Source organism: Pteropus vampyrus, unplaced genomic scaffold (genome assembly GCF_000151845.1).
Source record: "Pteropus vampyrus isolate Shadow unplaced genomic scaffold, Pvam_2.0 Scaffold28, whole genome shotgun sequence".
NCBI classification, from domain to species: domain Eukaryota; kingdom Metazoa; phylum Chordata; class Mammalia; order Chiroptera; family Pteropodidae; genus Pteropus; species Pteropus vampyrus.
This window is the reverse complement of record NW_011888809.1, coordinates 2,829,063-2,835,934: the sequence shown is the minus strand read 5'-3', so window position 1 is coordinate 2,835,934 and position 6,872 is coordinate 2,829,063. Positions and strand designations below refer to the sequence as shown.

The 6,872-nt window shown below is 50.0% G+C and overlaps 1 protein-coding gene across 2 annotated transcripts in view; it reads left to right on the top strand.

Moving 5' to 3' along the window:
* Window positions 1–1,235: 1,235 nt before the first annotated feature.
* Window positions 1,236–6,872, top strand: part of KLHL29 (kelch like family member 29) — a 226,120-nt gene continuing 220,483 nt past the window's right edge. The window contains exon 1 of one of the 2 annotated variants that reach the window (XM_023528542.1): window positions 1,236–1,319. The gene's annotated coding sequence lies outside the window, so the exon portion shown is untranslated. The remainder of the gene's footprint in view (window positions 1,320–6,872) is intronic. The other variant, XM_011356584.2, reaches the window with a different exon arrangement.

Sequence of the window (6,872 nt, the reverse complement as noted above, 5' to 3'; positions counted from 1 at the left end):
CTCTCTCCACCAACTCATCCCTGCCAAAGATCTTTCCCAGAAAGACATCGATCTTCTTCTTACCACCAGTTACTGCCAATACTTTGTGGCCAAAAGGATAGATTTATCCATGTGTTTCACATACACTTGGTAGAGGAAATGTACTCATGACTTTGGCTCTGTGTCAGAATTAAATGGTGACCTTGGCTTATTTTGCTTTCTCACAGAGGTTATTTCTTAATAGTAAAGGGAACATTCTATCCTTGGGAAAAATAACATTTTTGCCACCTTCAGCTTTAAAATGGCTATTTGATATGGCTGGCGTGTGTCTCTGTCAGTGGCAGCTGAAAAAGCTTAGTCTGAGAGGCTCTGAGAAAGACCCAGTGCGTTGTCAGAGAAAAGCTCGTCATATAGTGGAATTAGTTTACAATAACTTATTTACCTGTCCAAATCCTTCATATCACATTAAAGCTTTCCCCTGCTATCCGGGACTCTGGAGTGCTAAGAGGAAAAAGGAAAATCAATTGATAATGATATATTCAGTTTAGAAAAATATATTGATTCTCAGGTAATGACAGTCGTGCGTTTTTGCAGGGGAGGATGCCATTTCCTGTCGTGAAGATGGCTTTCACATAGATTACATTTGAAAAAGGAGTCTAGGAATAGCCCTACCTCTCTGTAACAGATAGCCTCTTTGTTTCAGGTATTAAATCTATATATTTTTAAAGAAAATTCTCTCCAAGGAACCCATCTTTTGGCTCCTCAAGGTCTTCTTGCCTATTGTCTAAAAAAACCTAACGATTTGTTTTTGTAATTTTAGAGTTTGAGTCCTGTTTTCTTTTCAGCGTTAGATTAAAGACTTCAATTTCTTATTTTTTCTGATCTCTGGAGTTTCTTGGTTTGAATTAGATAGAAGGCAAAGCCATATCCTCTCCCTTATTAGTCCACCACGGGGATTAGGGCTCTGTGTGTTTGAGGGATGGGGGAGGGATCTCTAGCGTCTGCCCCCTTGGGGTTCTCTGCTACCCAGTTGGCCCCCCTTATCTGGGAGTGCTGTGGCAGACTTCAGGAACACCCTGTGTGAGATCGTCCACACTGGAAAATCCAGGAGAGGGACAAGCTTCTACTTAGGGTGGGGGCCATCTAAGATACTGGAATTCCAAAGAGATTATTTTGCAAAAGATGATACCTTTTCCTCATCCCACCCTCACCTTTGTCCTGTCTCTTTCTAGACTGTCTGGCCTCCTGGTGATGCTCACACTGTGCTAAGTGTTGGTGGCCATCGAGGGTTTTGCATCCTGGGGACGAATCCCGAGTTTGCCAGAGACGGGCGGCGCAAGGTAGGTCTCTGCTCAGCTCACCTGAGCTGACAAATAAGAAAGGCATCACACCTAGGCACTATCTTCTCTAGCACTGATTTTCTCAGGGAAGTGAGGAAATGGAGCTAGTCCTCTTGCCCTTTTGGTCGGTGACATTTTTACCATAGAGGTGGGATTAACTGGTGCCCAGAGCCTGGCTAAACCACCTGGGCCCAGTTCTCCTGGAATCAACCTACAAGCGTTGCTGAAATTCTCCTTTACCTCGGGATCCCCAGGAGGTGGATCTGGGAGCAGTCAGCAGCTAGGTGACTTTTAAGCTCATCAAAAACTGTAATTCTAATGTTGTAATTTAACTTTTCTCGTTTTTTAAAATAGAATTGTAAATGTCATTAAAATATTTGTTCATTATAAAAAATATTTTAAAGATAGCACCTAAAATTATAGGAATTACTATAATCCCGAGAAATAACTATTTTGCTGTCTCTTTCCAGGCTTTTTCCCTATGCACATACGTAAAGTGTGCACATATACATACACACACACTCATACACGAACACGCACACAAATGGGATCGCACTATATGTACACTATATGTACACTTGGTGATGTGTTATTTTGACTTCACAAAATGTCACAGGTGCCATTTTTATATCAGTAAATACAGATCATAGCATTTTTAAAGGCTTCGTGTGTGTGTGTATGTGTGTGTGTACGCGCGCGTATATATATGTGTATATATATATATGTATTTATATAGTAATTCCTATAATCTTAGGTGCTATCTTTAAAATATACATATGTATATATATCATCTACATTATTTGCCTAATTAGTGCCCTAATGATGGACATTTAGTGTATTTTTATATTTCACTCTTACATATAATACCACAACAAACATTTTTGTAAATATATCTTTGCATAGTCGTTTGATGATTTCCTTGGATTGAATTTATAAAGGTCTGGCCTAAAATTTTGATTCAGGAGTTTCAAACCTAGATTAGGAAGACCAAGCAGCCAGGAGAATTAGGGAGAACATGGCCCACTTCATGAGGGAAAAATCTGAAGGATCTGCTTTAAGGATGCTTTAGGCCCACCCAGCAGGCCAGAAATGTGCCTGCAGAAGCCTCTGGGGAGCCTGGAGCTGGAGTTGCCAACACTCAGCCCATTTACCATTGCTCAAGGGGCAGGAGGCTGGGTCTGGAATGCAGGTTGGAGGGTGGGGGCCTGGGCACTGGAATTTAGGACAGTTGAGCATGAGCCGGCCTAGTCTAGCATGTCTTGGTGGCACTTAGCCTTTAAAAGTCCATGAGCGAAAGCCACCTATGCATAACATGCAAGGACTGGGCTGGGCGAGCACGGGCCGGCCATAGCTGCCCAGGACTGCTGCGTTCTCAGCAGTGCCACATACTGGTGCCCTTTGATCCGGAGCCTCGTGGCCTCGACCTGGGGTCCTCTTACGCCTGAACTCCTGCTTCCTTCCACAGCAGGGCCTGTGGACGACTCCTGCCATGTCCAGATTCTCTGCTGGCCAGAGAGCTTTCTCTTAGAACTGAGAAACAGTGGGGTTGGGGATGGCCCTCCATCCCCAGAACCTTTGCACAGAGACCAGGAAATGCAGCTCTGGGACCCTGGGCTGCCTGGAGCTGTGGTTGTCAGCAGGAAGCAGGAGGAGGCTCCAGGCTGGGCCTGGATCAGCCGCCGAAATGGGAGAAACGTCCACTGTGCATCCAGACTGCGGCCACCCAGCAGCCCAGTGGTGGTGGCCAGCAGGGGCAGATGGCTTCCTGACTGTGAGAGCTGGTGGGCTGTTGGCACATGCCTAATGGCACCGCCGACCAGCTGGACAGCTGTCCTGTTTGGTTGTCCCAGGCGCTAGGGCATGGCTTGCTCCTGTGATTGTCGTGGACTGGGTGACTGCGGCATTCCCAGCTCCTAGAGGGGACGGAGGCGGAGTGAAGCGCCTGGGAAAGGATTCAGGAGATGATCTTCACAGAAGTCAGCTTGCCTAGACTATGCCTTCCGGTTGTAGATGCCGTGAGTGTGACAGGGAGTAAAGGAGATGGAACGGGGCTATGGGCTTGATCGTTCTGATTTGGGGGTCCTCTGTCCCCTGCTACTGATACAGAGTAGCACATGGCTCTCGTTCATCGCAGCCTTCTAGAAGCATGTATTTTAGGATGGGGAGGGACTGGGCATACCTGACGGGATATACCCCTTGTGGGGTTTAAATCTCTGCGTCTGCCAGTCTGGTGTCCCCGCTTAAACCCCTGTCGGCTTTCCCTACCACCTTGCCGGTACCTGGAGGATGGAAGCCCATCTGATTCATCCCTGTATTGTCCCCTCCACCACTCCCACTCAGCACCTGCTGGGGCTCTCAGTAAATACGTCACTCCACACTCAGCCACCACTGTTCCTGGGAGCACCACAGCACGTGGCCTGGTGCGGGGTTGTGTTTTTCCCTCACGTGCAGAACGCGTATCGATTCCCAAGAAGATAGGAAGGTTCCACAGGCCACTACGGACCCTGGCGCCCAGTGGAAGAATCTATCACTTACCTGTGGAAACTGGGCCAGGTTACTGGGCTCTGTGCCCTGCTCCCAAACAGGGCCGGCTCATAGCAAAGCATGGAGGGCCGTTTTCTGCTTGTCAGTGGTTTGATGAAAATCACCCCTGTAACCAAGAGGGTGATGCCAGAACCAGTGAGCGGGAGTGAAATCTGATACCTGCACTGCAGTGTGTGACCCTAGCGGAGATGGGGCTGACGGGAGGTAAAGCGGGGACTTAGTTTGTGTAGAAAGGAAGGCTGAGCCAAGAATGGCATTAACAGACACCTAGGCTCTGGAGGTGATGAAGGGCAAACACCAGCCGTCACCTGTGCTGAGGAGTGTGCCGGGCACATCCCCAGCCTGCATCCCCGCTAATGTCTTAGTGCTGCCCGATCCCCAGGCCCTTTGCCCCGCTGCATGTCCTGCATCCTGGGAGGACACTGCACATGTCTCCAGGGCTAACGAGACTTGGAATTGTTCTGCTAGAGAGGGCTGTGCGCTGTGCCCGGGACTGCTGCACTCAGGGCCGCTTCACCCAGCAAAGCTGTCCCGAAGGTGCCACACTCCCTGTCCTTTACACCCTTTCTTTTTTTTTAATTTATATATATATATATTTTTTTTATGGTGCCGTTGGTTAACAAAATCCAGTAAGTTCCAGCCGTACACTTTAACGGTAAGGCACATATATATTTACACTGTGCGTTCACCTCCCGTAGTTAGATTTCTTTCTGTCGCCACATATTTGTCCCCCTTTACTGTCCTTCGCTTTCTTTCGCACGCTCGCTCCAGACAGCCTGGCTTCGTCGGGTCTCCAGTCCCTCCTCCCTCCTCTCCTTTCTTACCGTCCTTCGTTGGCCTCCGTGGCTTCCACCCCAAGGACAGGCCTGTGGACAGACATTTCCACGCCACTTCCACCAACACATACCCTCTGTTGTCCATTTGTCCTTTGTTATTGCTGCTTCTCCCAGCCCCGTCCTGAGAACCTCAGCAGCCTCTACCTCAACGGGGCATCTGGGCACGAAGACCCATGAGGAGGCCGTGTAACCAGGCCAGCTGGCTCAGGCATAGATTCTCCGGGGGAGCCTTAGCCAAACCCTCAGCCCTGCCTAGGCCTCATGCATGCATCACTGGTCCATCCCCCAGCCGGTCCCTGCAGCCGTTCCCCACCTTTCCTGTTGCCCTCAGGCCTCCAGCTTGCCCACATCAGGATCAGCAAGTGGTCTCCCCTGCTGGTTTCGTGGAGAAGCTGAACCCAGCTCCCCTGTGGCTTGGGTGGGCTGTGCCACTCCATCCTTCTGGCCACTCCGGCCCTCTTCCTCTTTCTGCCTGTACGTGTAGGTGTTTTTGCCACAAGGTTTTCCTCCACTGTCCCTCTCATCCCTCTGCGTCAGCAGTCCCCAGGGCTTGATTCTGTGATGGCACTGCTGTCCTAAGGCCCCCACAGCTTCTCCAGCTGAGTCCTGAGGATCAGTTACCAGCCTGAGTCCCATCTCAGATGCAGCCTGGCTAAAACAAGGCAACCTCATAGGAAGATACAGATATTTCACAAAACGAAATTCCTGGATAACGTGTAGGTTATTTGCTCTGTTCGATAGTCTAAAATCTACCCCTTGGATCAAGCCATCTGAAATCTGGGTACCTTGGCCATGTCACACTGACAACCCTGTTCATTTCAGCGCACCCCGGCATGCTTCGACATGGACCCTACGGGCTGCTAGAAGATCTTGTTTCCCTGTAGATTACATCGCTGTGCCCATATTTAGGATTCTGTGCCAGTTAATGTTTATCCTGCCACTATGACCCCTTCGCTAGGACCCTTGGGAGAAATGCATCTGATTTCAGCACAGACATATTCCTCTGCTGAGCCACTGTCATAGTGTCTCATATTTAATCACGTTGTAAGGGATCATATCCTCGCTTGCTTCCGCCAAGTCTCTCAACCCTGGCTGCATATTAAAATCACCCAGGGAAATTTTTTAAATCCTGATATCCAGGCTTCACACCAAATCAGTTAGATCAAAATCTCTCAGAATGGGACCTAGGCACTGGTATTTTTGTGAAGCTCCCCAGGCAATTCTAATAGGAAGCCAAGGTCAGAGGCACTGCCACACCTGGAGGCCAAGCTGTGACCCGCCTGTAGCAAACATATGGGTTTCTACATATGGTCTGATGGAGGCAGCAGCTCCAGGGCCATTTCCCACTCCTCTCTTCTGCTTTTGACTTGCGTTGTCTTCCGTGCATCCTTTAAAGTCACCGGCAATCCTTTCTGGAACTCCATGAGGTGAAAAGAATGGAAAATGTCCTGCTTTCCCCTGGCTGGGCCCTGGGCATAGCTCTGGGCCCTGAGCATAGCTCCTGCCCCTGTCAGGCCTCCCAAGAGAGAGGGTTGGAGACCCCTTCCCCACCCACAGTGCACAGCAGTGACCCTGCAGCAGGAAATTGCAGCCGGTTCTGCCGAGAGCTCTCCTCGGCCCAGAAAAGAGGCTCAGTCAGTTCACAGCATCTGCGAGCTGAGACGGGACTGGGACGAAGAGGGGACGGCAGGGGTGGCATCACTCTTCCCGGGGCAGCAACTGTGCCACCCCTGTCTGCCCTCCTCGGTCTGCGAGACTCGGCTCCACGGAGAACAACACACTGAGATCATTGGTCAGAGGTAGAGATGCCCGGGGTAGACTCTTTCTCCATTTCTGGAAGCAAAGGATTTAGGAAGAGCGTACACATGGGGCAGCGCCCCTCGACTAATGGGGCTGCAGTGGGGCACACACTGCAGCTCACTCTAGCTACAAAGCCTCGTTTGGCACCTGGGCTAGAAATAGCTCATCTGCAAACCTCAGAGTTTATTTTTGTGGCCAAGTTTGATTTTCCAAGTGACTTGTCTCTTTCCTTACCTCGCACCTGTCCCAGTGGCCAGGGCTGTGGGAACAGCTGTGATTCCGTGCCCTGCAGGAGGACACTGGGTCCAGGGAGCATGGGGCTGCCCCCCAGCCTGCATTCTGCGAGCTTCACTGCGCACTGTCAGTGCTCAGA